Source organism: Pantherophis guttatus, chromosome 5 (genome assembly GCF_059756535.1).
Source record: "Pantherophis guttatus breed Tessera chromosome 5, ASM5975653v1, whole genome shotgun sequence".
In the NCBI taxonomy this organism is placed as follows: Eukaryota; Metazoa; Chordata; class Lepidosauria; order Squamata; family Colubridae; genus Pantherophis; species Pantherophis guttatus.
The window spans coordinates 21,361,894-21,378,183 of record NC_142067.1 but is presented as its reverse complement, the minus strand read 5'-3'; the positions used below and the strand labels follow the sequence as shown (position 1 = coordinate 21,378,183).

General features: G+C 35.8%; 1 protein-coding gene across 1 annotated transcript in view; it reads left to right on the top strand.

The window, feature by feature from the left end:
* The window catches only part of PSPC1 (paraspeckle component 1), a 54,817-nt gene extending 40,895 nt beyond the window's left edge, over positions 1–13,922 (top strand). The window contains exons 9-11 of the transcript XR_015734385.1: positions 11,295–11,370; positions 12,712–12,844; positions 13,739–13,922. The gene's annotated coding sequence lies outside the window, so the exon portion shown is untranslated. The remainder of the gene's footprint in view (positions 1–11,294; positions 11,371–12,711; positions 12,845–13,738) is intronic.
* The last annotated feature ends 2,368 nt before the right edge of the window (positions 13,923–16,290 follow it).

Sequence of the window (16,290 nt, the reverse complement as noted above, 5' to 3'; positions counted from 1 at the left end):
TCTTTTTTACAGTATAAGTAACTCAAGGTGGGAAACATAATATTCTTTCCATCTCCTCTCTTCCCCATAACAACAACCCTGTGAGACGGGTCGGGCTGAGAGAGAGTCAAAAATCACCTAGCCAGCTTTCATGCCTAAGGCAGGACTAAAACTCACAGTCTTCTGGTTTCTAGGCCAGCATCTTAGCCACTACACCAAATTGGATTTATGTTTTCCATGTAAAAGATAATAAGGTTAACTTTCAGCATCACTATCTAGAAGCAGGAATGAGTCCCTGTGGAAATTCAGGAGAGCTGTTGCAAAGCAGATGGTATAATTAAGTTAGGTGGCCAGTTCTTTGATTCTGCATAAGGTAGCTTTCTGAAAAACCTAGAAATTTTCATAAGTTACATTGGAGATACTGTTTCTGTAAACTCATAGGGGCTGTGCTGTTCTATTTATACTATGCTGAATATAAAGAATATGGCCTACAGTTTTTTTGAGGTACTGAAATAGATCTCAAGTTACATAAAGTCTTATTTCAGTTTATTCAGTCATTTTTGTTTTAAATTTTACAATATTATGAAGTTATGGCTGTTTATGATCTGAATAAAAAGTTGTGAGATGTCAGCATCTGATGAAGCAGGAGGATGTCTGTTTAAGTTACAGTTGGTGAGAGAAATTTAGAGTGATCTGTATTCCTGAAGTACTGTGATATTCAGCGTGATCTGAGCTTCATCTGATTCCCGTTAAAAGGTAAAGAGATTCTGATCAAACTCCTGAAAAATATACTACACAAGCCTTAGTTAAATGAATTGAGTCAGTATTCATTTCTTTTTTGGAAAATTTATGAAATTTTAAGATACTTCCAAGGGACTAACGAGTCAGGGCTGATATTGAGGGCCCGTCCCCATAAAAACTAACCACATCGGTGGTCTGATGCTGTTCGCGATACAGTATTGTGAAACTAAATCATGTTATGATCGAAGGGGATCTCTGCTCATCTCAAGAGAAGGGGTTTTTCATAAAGTACTAACAGAACCATCATCAAAGGCTTTGGCCTCCCACCAATCCATCATCAACCTGATAGTGTGTAATTGGAGGGTATGTCCAATTACTGTTTTAGTTCCCAAGAGTGGTTACCCATCAAATATCACTTGGTAATGGCAAATATTTACTGGCCACTTGTCATTGGTCAGAAGTTCAACACAAGGTAATGACTGAATGAGAGTGAAGTGTATGGGAGGATGTTGATGAAAACATTGCTAGACAGGAAGCACATTGTCATGCACCTCACATTTATCAAAATCTATCTGCATGATTCAGCAAGCTATTGGAATGTATTCCTTGAGCAGATGAGAATAAAATGAAAAAAATTGCCTTGAATGAGAGATGCTGTATTTGGGGACAAGACTGTTCCAACAACAGAACATTATGTTTACTGAAAAGCATGGTGGTGTAAATATCAGGGTGTTTTTCAACCTCAGAAGCCACCTTATAATAAAAAGGAATATGGAGTTTGGATTGTACAACAGATTCTACAAGAGATTGTCAGACCACACAAATCTATGGTAGAATGGCTAAAGTAGAGTTAAGTTTCACATTTTTAAATGGCCAAGCCAAATTCCTGTCCTTAAGTCAATTGAAATACTATGATACGAACAAGTTATCTAGGACCATCTAGAAATAACAATGAGTTGAAGGACAGGAGTACTAGCTAAAGGAGTTATTATTTAATATTATACTGTAGCTAAAGCTATGGCTTATATTTTTCCAACAAAAGTCATTAAATGTTGGCTTATAAATGATATGACACAGTACCCTGTTTTATATGTTGTTGTTTAGCGAAATGTATTAAGGGGTTTTAAATGAGGCTGATATATTGCAGACCATGGTATTGCAAAATCGAGTTCTGAAGTTTCATTTAACACTATGCACAGACTTTGAAAGGCTGAAAACTGCATCTTAGAGCATTAGATGACTAAAAGAGTTTCAGCATTTTGATATATTTAAAAAACAGAATCAACTATATTGACCAGGAAGCTATTAAATGTATTCATATTGTGAACATAGTTGACAATTCAAGTGATATCTCGTAAGGAAATAATAAGTATTATGCATATTTAAGCATGCATAGTTCTGGAGATGATAAAATATGAAAAAAACATTTTACTCTGCATTATAGAGTTTAAGGAAATCTATTATATTTGCTATTTTAGCCAAAATAATAGTTTACCATATCCAGTGCAAAGGTTGTTCAATGTTTAGCCAAGAATGCTTCACAGGGGATACAGCTTAGTGCAATAACTTATATTTCTCTGTCATACTAGCTTATTAGATATTTTAATGTATCATTTGTATTCAAACTGGTGTCTCAAATCTTTACATGCTCTCTGACATTCCTTTCTTTGCATATTAAGTGAAAAGCTCAAAATATAATATTTTTATACTATTATCCTATGTTCAAATACTTATGAATTAAACCATAAATTTATTCTTATTAGATATTCTTTTAACAGAGGACTATAGAGTATAGGAGTACAGTATGAAAAAAACTAATCCATAACTTTCTGCAATGGCAAACAGCCTCTCCTTCCCCTGACATTCTTGCACATGTATGGCGTGGCTTAAGAAGTTAAAGCTCCAGAAAGACTTTTAAACCTGCTGTCTCTGTTTTGGAAGTGGAATTAGGCTTATCCCAGTTTCTGCTGAAATGAAAGGTAAGATTCCATGGACATAAAAAGACTTCCAATATTTCTACTGCTTGGAAAATTGTTTAAATGTTGATAGGAAGATTTTAAGTTTGCATTTTGTTTCCTTGTCAGATAATTCGTATCCCTACAATTATCCTGTTTATAAGTCATTAAGTATTGTTGGATTCACCTATCTGTTTTTGTAAGACTGAGACATGATTCCTTTGCACTGTTACAATAGGGTTCATTTTTTAATTAATTTTCATCTCAGTTGGAAAACTGTACTGCACCTATATTATATATATTATATATTTAGGGGAGTATGAATATTAAGTTCCCTTAACTCTGTGTGTCATTTGATTCTATCCTTTGTTATAGTTCTATAAGTAGAATTATAAAATATTATAAATAAAATAGAATAATATCAAGAATTGTAAGTAAAATATACTGAAGGTGTGAGCTCATGTCAGAATATACCCAGGTCTTTCAAATGTTCATTGAAATGCAAAAATCATGTGTTTGTTTAAATTAATTTTCTAAATTTCTAAATCAGGTGTTTTACTGATAAGTGATTACAGTGGCACCATTTGAGGGAGTTTCTTCCAAAGTTCACAGTTTACTTTCAACATGCAATTTATCAACATTCAGGGAAAAATACATTTCATGGTTTTTTATGAATTTTAACATGAAAAATACATATGGTACATAATACGTATTGTGAATAAATAGCACTTTTATTTCATTTAAAAATACAATAACTATAAACGTGATATATCAGAAAATTTCTTATTGAATTGAGACAAGAATTGGTAGATTACTGTTTGTGTAATGCTGTCTTCTGCGGTTTTCATTTCCCAAAGAAGCTCATTTGGAATGTCATTAAGTAACAGTGAGCAAAATGGTGGGCAGGCGGTTCTGGTAGGAGATCGAATTAGTGAAATGTTTAGGAGCAGAATTTTATTTCCCATGAGGCATTTTTGGAAGTATCCAGAAAGGGTCCTAAATGTCTTCACAGGTAGTCCTCAAGTTACAACAGTTCATTTAGTGGCTGTTCGAAGTCACAACAGCACTGAAAATAGTGACTTATGACCTTTTTTCACACGACTGTTGCAGTAGCCTCATGGTCACGGGATCAAAATTCAGATGCTTGGCAACTGACTCATATTAATGACGAGAGTCATGTGATCACCTTTTGCGACCTTTTGACAAGCAAAGTCAACGGGAAACCGGATTCATTTAACCGTGTTTTCAATTTAACAACTGCAGTGAGTCACTTAACAATCTGTGGAAAGAAAGATTGTAAAATGGGGCAAAACTCACTAAACAACTGTCTCACCTAGCAACAGAAATGTTGGGTTCAGTAGTGGTTGTAAGTTGAGGACTACCTGTACTTTCTGAACATGTAGGTTGGACTCACAAATATTCTTGTTTTTCTAGGATTAACCATATAATTCACGTTTCTTAAGTCATATTTTTGTTGCTGGATATACTTGCTTTATTAAGTTGTAGATAGGTTCTTCAGATCTCTGCTTTTGTGTTGATCCACTTTTTAAGCAAAGCATTTGGCAAAATGTTTCTTTAATTTTTTTATACATCTTTATGATATGTAGACAGGTGAGAATCTGAAAACAATGTTATTTTTAATTATATATACACTTTGAAAATAATAAATTATTTTCTAATTTACAAATGTATTTACATTAACATTTAATTATAAATAATATTGATAGACTGCCCAAACTATGTACATGGTACCTAATTCAAAGAAATCACAGAAAACAATTAAACTATTGAAATAGAAATGTTCTTGAGGGTAAAAGAGCATTTCTTTATTTAGTCCAACAGTGACTAAATTGATTCTGTTATCTGTAAATACAGCCTTTCTGAGACACTGCATACAGTACTTGCTATAATGGCATTCCTAATACAGATATCTCAAGTAATTTATAATTCACTAGAAGATATAACATTGTATCAGATGTTTTTCCTTGCCTAATTTATACTTTGCAGTTGCTATTTTGTGGAACAAGGGATTTTTAGTGTAAAGGGCACACATATATAAATATAAATATATTTACCAACTAAAGCACAATTATTTTTTTCATGTTGTAAAATGTTATTTCTGAAATGCTGTTTTGTAAAATGTTATTTCATGGCCTATGTTATTTCTGAAACACAGTTTTGACTGACTACTCATATATTTTTACTGATGTTTTTAATATTTGAAATTGCACTATGTTCTTCTTTACTTATAGAATACAACTTATGTTGAGATGAATTCATGTGTTTCCTTCGACTCAATTAATTAGGATAATTTCCAAAATAAAAGCCAACTTCTAGTTGCAAAATACTGGCCCAGCATATATTCTGTTACCATGAGTTGAAATTATCTGCAGTTACTGTATTATAAAGCAAGAGGAGGGAGATAATACTGACTCATGGACCATACTTGCTTTTCTAGCTTTTGGTTAAGCATTCCAAAAGCTGCTTCTGTATTTGGCACTTGAACATCTGTTGTAAGTTGATTACACATTATGCAAATTTGAATGATTGCTTTTGCTCATTATTGATAATTTAGTTTTAAAAAGCACATGCAATAAACTTAAGGTCATTTTTCTTTGAGCCTCATACAATTTTTTTCTTCACTTAATTAAAGTGTACAAGTGTTCCTTTCCATGTGAAAAATTATGTATGTATATTTCCAGTTTATAAAGTATTTCTGTCTTCTGTTTTAGAGTCCACAACAGTAGAAATTTTTTTTGCTGTGCTGTTATACAGTATTAGATAATTTTATGTACATTTTAAAATAATCAGGTGAGATTTGAAACTGACGATATTGAATATATTGGTACAGGAAAAATCTTTTCTGAAATTTTAAAATAGGGTAATCTGTTTATTTATTTATTTATTTATTTATTTATTTTATTATATTTCTATACCGCCCTTCTCCCGCGGGACTCAGGGCGGTGTACAGCCAGGATAAAACATAGTATATAAAATTTAAAAACATTTAAAAAAACAATTAAATAATTTTGGCCCGAATTTAAAATAACCCAATTAAAACCAAATTTCGATTAAAAAACTAAGAGGATGGGATCAAGCCAGCCCAGCTAGATGGAACAAATGTGTCTTCAGGGCCCAACGAAAAGTCCGGAGGTCTGATATCGTGCGTATCTCAGGAGGCAGGTCATTCCAGAGGGCAGGTGCTGCCACAGAGAAGGCTCTCCCCCTGGGGGTCGCCAGCCGGCACTGCCTGGCCGACGGCACCCTGAGGAGGCCCTCTCTGTGTGAGCGAACCGGTCGGTGGGAGGCTATCGGCGGCAGAAGGCGGTCTCGCAAATACCCCGGCCCTAAGCCATGGAGCGCTTTAAAGGTGGTCACCAACACCTTGAAGCGCACCCGGAAGACCACAGGAAGCCAGTGCAGCTCGCGCAGGAGAGGTGTTATATGTTATTTAGGGAATAATAAGTTTGTTTAGGGATTCAGAGATTTAAGTCTCTTACATTACAGCATATTTTTTTCAGAATATTTCAGCAATGTTTCTTAAGGTAAAACTTAATACCACTGGTTTGCAAACACCTCCTTGCAAACACTCCCCCTCTCTTATTTTTAATATTTAAACTTTATCTTAGTTTTGAAGAAAATTATAAGAAAGTGCTACAGGTAACAAGACAGTTAAGTGAGTTTTGCCCCCTTTTATGACATTTTTTGTCATAGTTTAACAAATAACTGCAGTTGATAAGTGTATCCTGCAGTCATTAAGCGAATCTGACTTCATCCATTGGCTGCTTTTCGGAAACTGGCTGGGAAAGTTGCAAATGATGATCACATGATCCTGGGACAGTGCAGTTGTCATAAATACATGTCAATTGGCAAACACCCGGGTTTAAACCCATGACCATGGGGATGTTGCAGTGGACGTAAGTGTGAAGATTGGTCATAAGTCACCGTTTTCAGTGTCATTGTAACTTTGAACAATCATTAAACGAATGATTGTAAGACGAAGACTACCTGTATATACCCATTTTCCAGATTTACTTTTTTTAAACTTAATTTTGAGGAAAATTATTAAAATTTGGTATATCCCCATTTTCCAGATCCCCCCCCCTTCCAAGAATGCCTATTTCGTATGAATGGCTGCAGTTCACTGCTTTCTTTGTAAAACAGAAATGAAATGAAACTGAATTGGTAGAAATAAAATGGCAAGAAAAATCCCATGAGTTTTCTTTTTGGTACATTGGTGACCAGGTCATAACTGCTGTGATAAGCACTCTTAAGTATTTTGTCAAAATAGAGGATTAGAGGGCCACAGATAAAGCCACAGCATTAGATAGTTGTATAACTAGTACACAATAAAGGAATAAGCAGTGGAAATAAAATAAGAGAATTTTGGATGTTCTTGCCAACTCTGTATATTAAATGCATATTAGACTTAACTGAGCATACTTCTCATTTCACAGAAGCTTAAAGATTATAAAGGGCCATTTATGCCATCCCTTGCTCAGTGAAGGAATCCACATGAAAGCATCTCCCATTTAGGCATACAGTTAACTTTTCTGTTCCCTAATCTATAGGTTTGCCTTAACTGTTCCTCATGATTGACTATTCATATCTGGAGTCACTACGCTTCTTTCTAGATAGCGTAGTGTTTTCTTGCTTGCTTCCTTAGCTTGCCTGTTGCTTTCTGGCAACAATACACAACTAGACTTTCTCTAGACGGATGCCTGCATTATGAAATGACGAGGTATCAAGATGTACCAATACAGAGATATTCTGTTTTACTTTGTTTTTATCTTTTTTTTTTTTATTTTGAAAGTTGTTATGTTTACTGTAAATTGCTTTGGGATGTTCTACAATCATAAACATGGAAATGAATGAAAAAAGCAATGTGTTTAAATCTATGCAGTGGAAAGAAAAGAGAAGGTATAAAACTTATAAAGAGTAAAATGCAGTTTAAATATGAATGAAAAGGCTGAACCGGAGGTCAGAAAGTAAGAATGTATATGATTTATATTGTGGTGAACACACACAAACACACACACATGTTCACCACAATGTAAATCATATATGCAAATAGGAATCCATGAACTAATGATAGATACATATTAATGTTGGAAAAACGTGCTTGCTCTGTGCTGAAATCAATCCAAGAGAAAAATTGTTCTGCTAGGGGATATGAATGGATGGGTAGGGACAAGAAAAGAAATACAAAGTAGGTAATTAGACCATTGAAGACCCAAGAATGAATGACCATGTGTGGAACTGGTATGTATGTATTTACAGAATATAAAAATGAACCATTATATGAGAAATATGCTAAATGGTTTGGGCATATAAAGAGATTTGAATGAGGACTGAATTGGAAAACAAATATTTGAAGGAAGCATGAAAGGGTTCAATAGAGGAGAAAAAATTGTGGGAAATCTAAAATAGAATATAGAAACCTTGGGGGAAAAGTAAGAGTAAGTAGTATAAGAACTAGTGTACGGACATGTGGAAGTACACTATATTGGTTTGCAAAAAATCAGTGATATTGGTGGAAACTAGTTTTAGATATGTTTCATTTCCTCTTCCGTCTCATTTAAATTTTTTGTGCTTATTTTGCATCTCTGTATCTTGTTGCTAATCCTGAAAGGGGAGCACTGCGATGGGGATATATGTAGAACTGGAATGGAAATATCTTTAATAAATAGATAATATTATGCATACTTGTTTACTCTTTTTTAAAAAGGAAAGAATTTGAATATTTTGCAGAGTACTATTGACAGAAAGTGAAAATACCTGCTGCAATAAAATTAAAGAAATTGTCATCTACATGTACTCGAAATTTGTGGAAATATGACAAATAATTGTATCCAATCAATTTTGTTCCCTTTCTTCATAAAACAAATGATTTGGTCCAAAAGGGAATACCGTGCAACAGACTATATCTCTCTTTCAGCAAGTCTTTTGACTTAAGTCAAATACGCCATCCTCCTTAAATAAAGTTGAAAAATGTGGACGGGAAAGGACATAATGGGGATACAGTTGCTTGAAATGCTACAAGTAAAAGGTAACAATTTTAATGGATTGATATAAGAATGAGAAAGGATGCCAGATAGCTTTCCAAATATGAATCCTGAAATGAGGAAGGAAGAGACTATATATTTAGAATATTGGAGATCACTGTCAAACGGAGTGATATTGCAAACTTTTTTTAAAAGTCGAATATGATAATACACTGAATATGCTTTCTGTTGATTACATTATGAAACTTACGTATTATTAGCATATCACATGTAGGGAGCTGGGATTGTTATAGTTGGTCTCAGTTTATCATTTATGATTCAAGAAAGATGTGAACTAAGCATTTCTCAGCTGGGTTCTCTAACCATAATGCAGTATCAAATCATCAGCGGTATTTACAACATTTCAGTAAGAACAAACGGTAAATTATAAATGCAGTTTAAAAATTGAATATATAAAATAGCAGAATTTATTAAAAAATGCACTTGCCTTAATTTAATATTGTATCTGGATTAGCAATTAAGCAACATACAGAGTTCATTGAAGAAACTTTGTTAACTGTAGATTGATTATTGTCTTGGTTTTCCTCTTTTAATTGAGTTTACCATGTATCTTATTAGGTAGGATTGTTGGAACCCCATTGTAAGCAAAATTAAATAACATTACTTCCAACCTCCAATTCCTTACAATTACAATGGGCTACATTATTTTTTAACTGAAAAGATGGAACAGTATTTGATTACATGACTATCGGTTGTGAAGCAGGGACGTATTTGCCTTATTTTGCTGGATACTTACCTCAACTGGACAAACCCAACACTTAGATAAATAGTATCTAAGTAAGTTATAGCATTTTTCAGACAGTTTCAATGGTATTGGTGGGATTTCGTCCCAGCACCAGATCACAATGGAAAACTTATCCTTCTGTTATATTTGGGAGTTACACAATTACATATGTACATACTATGCACTCATGAATACATGCATACATACAACCCATGGCTATAATGTTAAGACATTTTGGAGTACAGTGTGGGGGGAGGTAGCGTATGTCTTGCTCTGAATGAACAGACTCTGAGATTTGTAGTTACCACCCTAATGGTAACTGCACTGAATCCTTACTATTTTAACCTTGGGCTAATATTTGCTGGAGCCAAAGAGCCCCTTTTCATACTGACACAGATTAAACACCTCAGATTTGATTTCTATCTAGTGTTCCTGCTGCTTTTAAAGTGGAGCTCTTTCTTTAAACAACTTTGATCACTTTATTTGTGTTTAAATTGGTATTTTAAAATATTGACATCATAGACTGTACCCAGTGTTTCAGGGTAAAATCTTAAAAATTGTTTAATGAATAATGGATCTTCATTCATAATTTTGCCAATTAATATTGTTAAATTAAAATTTTAAACATTTACCATACTCAATCTAAAATAGTAATTTTAAGTTTCATAAAAACAACAAATTTAGTTTTCTTTTTAAATTACAAAATCTGTTTATTCAATTTTTTTATCTAATAACATTGCTTTAATTGTGAATCTTATTTGCAAGTAAAATTCCTAATTGTACTCTGGACTGGAAATTAAAATCCAAAAATTGTGGTTGTAAAAGAAGTGAAGGAAGTTTGTATTACTTGAACTGGGGCTATATGTATTACTTAAAACATTGATTCTGTGGTTAGAAAAGCTGGATTCAGTGCTTAATATATGATTGCATTTAAATTAGATATATATTCAGTTATTTTACTGATTTCTGCTTTTGCTAGTGTTGTATCTGGGCAGCGTCCTGCTTTCTGACCCAATGATCCTATTCTTTCCCATACATTTTCAAACTTCTCTTTGCAGTGAAATCTTCTAGAAATGGAGAATTAGTTTATTAAATTCTGCAGTCTATATGGCTTTGAACAGAATACATAGAGCTTTTAAAAGAGATCCTTGAGTTGAGCTCAGTTCTTGACAACTGCAACCAAGTGCTTTCTTGGCAGCATTACACAACAATTGTTTTAGAAATTCCAGTGCCCTGATCACTCCCACTCAGCTTCCAAGATCAGCATGCTAAGCCAAATTCAACAGAATGTTTTAACTCTATCTTTTTTCCTAGTCATTTATTAATAGAAGAAGAGCACTATTACAATACAAAATACTACTTTTTATCTGTCTTCCATAATCCTATTTTTCCTATAATCCTATTTTTGAATGTTTTGATGCAATCCTATTTTTTGAGCAGAACATGTGAGGTATATCAGTTTTTCTAAATATGTTTGAGGAGAACCTTGTCAGCTTTTCAGGTATACGTGGGAAGGGTGATGGTGGGGAAATGAATGAGTTGAAGAGTATGCAGAGCATTCCCAAATTATAAGGAAAGTGGTAAGCTGATTTTCACTGTTGAAGTCCTAGTATTTAGAAGAAAAATTATATTTTTATTTGGGATAGAAATGGATTTTCAGTTTTACATAAATCTGTATACTCCACCTCCCAGAAGGATTAATTTCATCTGCAATAGATAATTCTTAGATGAACTTTGAGAAACAACTGAAGATTACAGTAAAACATGTGTAGTCAACAACGTACAATGAAAATACTTTATTTAACCAGGTGTAATTAAATATCTTTCTAGGAAGCTGTTAAGATTCTGAAGTATGGCTGAAGATGCAAAATCACCTGGGAAGGACGGATTCTTTATAATATTTCAGGTATCTTTTGTTTTCTCTTTACAACTCTTAATAACCAATGGTATGTGGAAGCTTCTCAATGCTCAGTTTATGCCCAGAAGCAATCATTTTTCTGCAAGAAGCTGCTATATACTCCTCACTGGTAAGGGTGACCAGCTGAATGACAGAACAAGATCCATAATATATTGGGGTCCCATTGGAAAACATATTTGAAAGGAACAGGGGTGTCCAGGGGGCATCATCAGAAAAGTCAAAATGGCCACCAATGGTACAAATGGTGCTCCCCGTTTTTTAAATTGCATTACTCATGTGACCCATAAGGAGTAGCTTCAGTTGCACCATTGTTGCTTCCATCTTGACTTTTTTAACCATATCCTGCATATACACCTGGAAGGAAGCCCAGTTATCTTGTAGGAGAGATGGATGGCATATAAATTTAATAAATAAATAAGGGAGTATTTGGGGCAAGAGTTTTTAATCTCTTAAATTATTTTAAATTTACTGGAATACTGAGACTGTAGGAGCATACTTAGACTGTCGGTATATTTCTTCAGAGCAGTGAAACCTCTTTCGGTGGAAGCTAAACTTCATCTTAATGTAGTTTCCTATTTAATAACATCACCTTCATTTGGCCTAGATTTTATTTTAACTTCTTCCTCATCTGAACCAATCATCACTCTGGGAATATTCAGTCACTTTTTTGATGTTAGATAACATAGTGCAGTAGATTTAGGAATCTCTGTATACTGACGATGTTCCCTGGAAAGTTTTAGCTTAACTCCTCAGCAGTTTCATGTAAATGTTGAACATCATGAGGGAGAAGATGAAAGTCTTATTTAATATTAATTTTGGTGTCCATGTCTGAGTTTTAACAGTAGAAAGTAATACTTCAATAGCACCATCAGGACTAAGCCAAATAAAAAGGAATGGATTTATTCTCTCTCCCCCCCCCAACCCCCAGCCAGTCAAACACCCACAAATCCCATCAGATTTATAAAGGTTATCATGCAGTGGTGGGTTTCAAAATTTTTTTACTACTGGTTCTTTGGCTGTGGCTTGGTGGGGGTGGCATGGCTTGGTGGGCGGGGCTTGGTGGGCAGGGCAGGGGAAGGATACTGTAAAATCTCAATTCCCACCCCACTCCAGGGGAAGGTTACTGCAAAATCCCCATTTCCTCCCGACCAGCTGGGAATTGGGAAGCAGAGAATCGATGGAGGTGGGGCCAGTTGGAATATTTACTACTGGTTCTCCGAACTACTCAAAATTTCTGCTACCGGTTCTCCAGAACTGGTCAGAACCTGCTGAAACCCACCTCTGTTATCATGGTTGAAATGTAATAACGACATGTTGAATGTTTTTCAGGACACTTGTACCATGCAGAATTAAGCAAGCAACTGTGATCTTGGGGTTGTATTGAGAAAGAGGAATCATCTTAAGAAAAGTAATCATTAAAGCGACCAGGATTACAACGAGGACACCATTTTAAAATTTCAAAGTAACTATTCAATTAGGAATGAGAATACTATGGCATAAAAAATGCCAGTTATTTTTTTTTTCATTAAGAGTGATTTTCCATGTAATAATGTTTAAAGGGAGAAGTATGGCATTTAAGGAGAAATTTGCTACTCCAAATTCCTATGTCTTTAAACTGAAAACAGCCATGCTGAATAGGGATGGTGGGAAATGTAGCCAAACCAGGTTGAGAAAGGAATGAACAGTGGAGGAAAACCGGGTCTGATGAATTTTGGGTCTTAGAAACAGGGTAGTACTCCATAATTGAATATTTTAGATTACATAAGAGTAAAGGCTGTCTGCAATTGCTGAAATCTTCGGGAGCAAAAAAAAAAAAAAAAAGGAGGAGTATAAAACCCTACTGAAAAATTTAAAAAAATGTGCAGAAAGATCTCTGAGAAAAATTTATTCAGGCCTCCGAGATAGGAGATAATATCAGATTTTGGTATATCATCTTTAACCACATGGAAGAGACTAGCCCTAAGGTACATATTCCAATTATAGCTTCATGTTTATTTCTAATCACTTTATGCTTCTGAAAGTTGTAACGTGGGGCTAAACAAATGTCTAGGCAACAGGTGTCAAACTCATCGTGTCATGTGATGTTTCACAATGTTTTTCCCCTTCGTGGAGCTGGGATGCGTGTGGCCTGAGTGTGACTCAACTGGCCCGTGGGACATCAGTTGACACCCCTGGTCTAGGCAATGCACACAAAGCATTTCTCAAACCATTTCAACTACTAAATCAAAGTATACGTTCATCAGAACAAAATGTACTGAAGATGTAATCACATTAAAAGTTATTCATAATTATATTGTCAGGTTGGGAAATCTTCGCGAATTGACATATATTTTATTTGGACTATTTGTTTTTAAAGGTTGGAGTACAGCTTCATTCAGCTTTTGCTTGAAGAATCCATCTTGAAACTTAGAGAGCCCCACATTACTTGATCAAATATATTGCTCCTGTGAAACTGAAGAGGAAACCTATAAGAGCAATGCTTGAATTGAGTATTTGTGATAACTATGTAAATGTTCAGTCATTAAATGATTCCAAAATTAGTTTATGCTTGCTCCTTCATTTTCATTTTTCGTTTTGTGTGTTAGCATTAAAATAGTGATTTCTATATTTTACAATAGCTCACATTTTACAAATCCTATTATAGGAGTAGCTTTGGAAGAAAGTAATTACGTGGGACAGCGCCGTAAACTGGAAGAACAGCTCCCTGGCACACATGTAAGTGCCCGGAAGCTGAGCTTCCAGTTTCCAGCGTGTGTATGTGTGCCAGCCAGCTTTTTTTCTCATGTGCATGCGTGCCAGAAACCAAAAGACCAAGTGACCGGCACGCATGTGCGTGCCAGAAAATGGAAGCTCAGCTTCCTGGCACATGCATGCACACCAGGGAACTGCTCTTTGTTTCCGGCGCTCCCCTGTGCGCAAAGACCAGCTATGCGCCGGAACCTGGAAGAGCAACAGGTGACAGCTGGCGTGCCCAGAGAGGTGGCTCTGCATGCCACTTCCGGCACATGTGCCACAGGTTCGCCATCACGGTGCTAGTGCGAGGATCTCTATATATATAATAGAGTCCTTGGTGCTGAGCTTGGTTGTTTTGCTTACAGATGTTTCATTACCTAGCTAGGTAACTTAATCAGCGCTAGTGTGGAATTTGTTCTCTTTAAATTCAGCAGCTTGCCTTGCCAGTGCTGGGTTGTTGTTTTTTTCTCTTGGTTATTAAAAACAACTGCAGCCATACAACAGTCACAATAATGTACAATTCATATACAGAAATCAAATTAGTGGGTAATGTTCTTTGTACTTCAAGCAGTCCTATCTGTCGGCTTGATTTACACTTGCCTGGTTCCTTTGGATGACTAGCTGGTGATTAGTTGGATTCAGAGAGAATAAAAAATGCTGTTTTCCTTGAAAGAAGCAGTGGTGTGCCTTTTCTTGGTCTTCCTTTGATTCAGCTGATGGATAACTTTCAACCAGTCTTCAACTTTCCCTTTTTAGGGAACCAATTGTAGAAAACAGAATATTTCAACTGGTCCCAGTTAGGCCCAGTTGTGGGACTGAAACAACTCTAGTTAGTCTTGTGAATGAGCATCAGGACTTGTGGAATGGAGGATGGGTGGGTGGGACATTTGGAATTCAGTACTATTAAATATGGACCACCAGCAAAGGTTGGGGTACTGAATTATAGTGGTTCTATGTAGTTCACTAGTAGATACGGGGAGGACAGCTTTTATCCACAAATACTCAAATTGGAAACACTAGAACTCAATGCCCTCACCTATGTTTATAAACGTCTGCATGAAACATTGGGAAAACTAATATTTAGAGATCTTGAACTTTTGTCTTTGGACCTTATCCAAATCTTTTGGAGGGTTTGGATAAGGTCAAACAAGCTCAAATACTACTGGAATTGCAATTTGTTAGTAAACAATGTGGCAATCCAATAAATGACTGGTATTCTGAGTGGCATTGTTCCTGAAGAGTTTTGTGACATGGAGATCTAGGATGCTGCTTAAGCACCAAGTGAACTTTGTGACAGGATAAGTACTTCACCCAATTTTAGCTAATGCACCAGGTATGACTCTACCTAGGTAAGCCTACCTTGATTTTGGCATGCCCCAATTATTACTCATCTTAGTGATGCCAAACATTCTCAAATTTTCCATGCTTCCCTCCCTACTGGATCACTCTGAACACAACTTCAGTACTTGCTGTTTTCCAAAGTGCACAAGCCTTGGGGAATAGTGTGATCAGGTGGTATTCTCTCTCGACAGGCCCATGGGGCCTACCTGAGGCTGCATTTGGTCGCAAAAGGCTTTTCTTGGAAGTGGCTTTGGAGCATGCTGTTCTGCCTCTGCAAACCATGCGAAAGCATGTCTTATTCTCGCGTGCTTTTTGGATGCCACGTGAGAGCACAGCCCTTATGTGAATGCTGGAGGCTCCAGAGGCCATGTGAAAATACATCCCATTCTGAAAATCATGCATGCTTTTGAGAAGTTACTGGGTTTTGGGGAATGTTGGCATTTCACCTAAAACATGCCATGTCACGTGTCCTAGATTCATCAGTGATCTAGCTGAATTACATGTAGTAATTTGGATCTCTAGATTGCTGGGGGAAAACAATCTGCCAGTATACAGATTTGAGGTTGCTGTGTTGGTTATAAAGTTTTGGGCCCCTTGCTAAAGTGTTGAGTATTGTTTTATAGCCCTATACAATACAGTGCTGGAATAAGTCAGCCAGTGTCTTGCTAGAATTGAATCTCAACGTAGCCTGAATATCTAGTGAAGGCCTGCTGAGAATCCATTCTCTGTACCCCACCACACTTCTCAGCAGATACAAGCATACCTTACAGGCCTTCACACTGGTAGCTTCCTCCTCTACTGACTTTCCAGAGATAGAGTATGACCCCCAACACA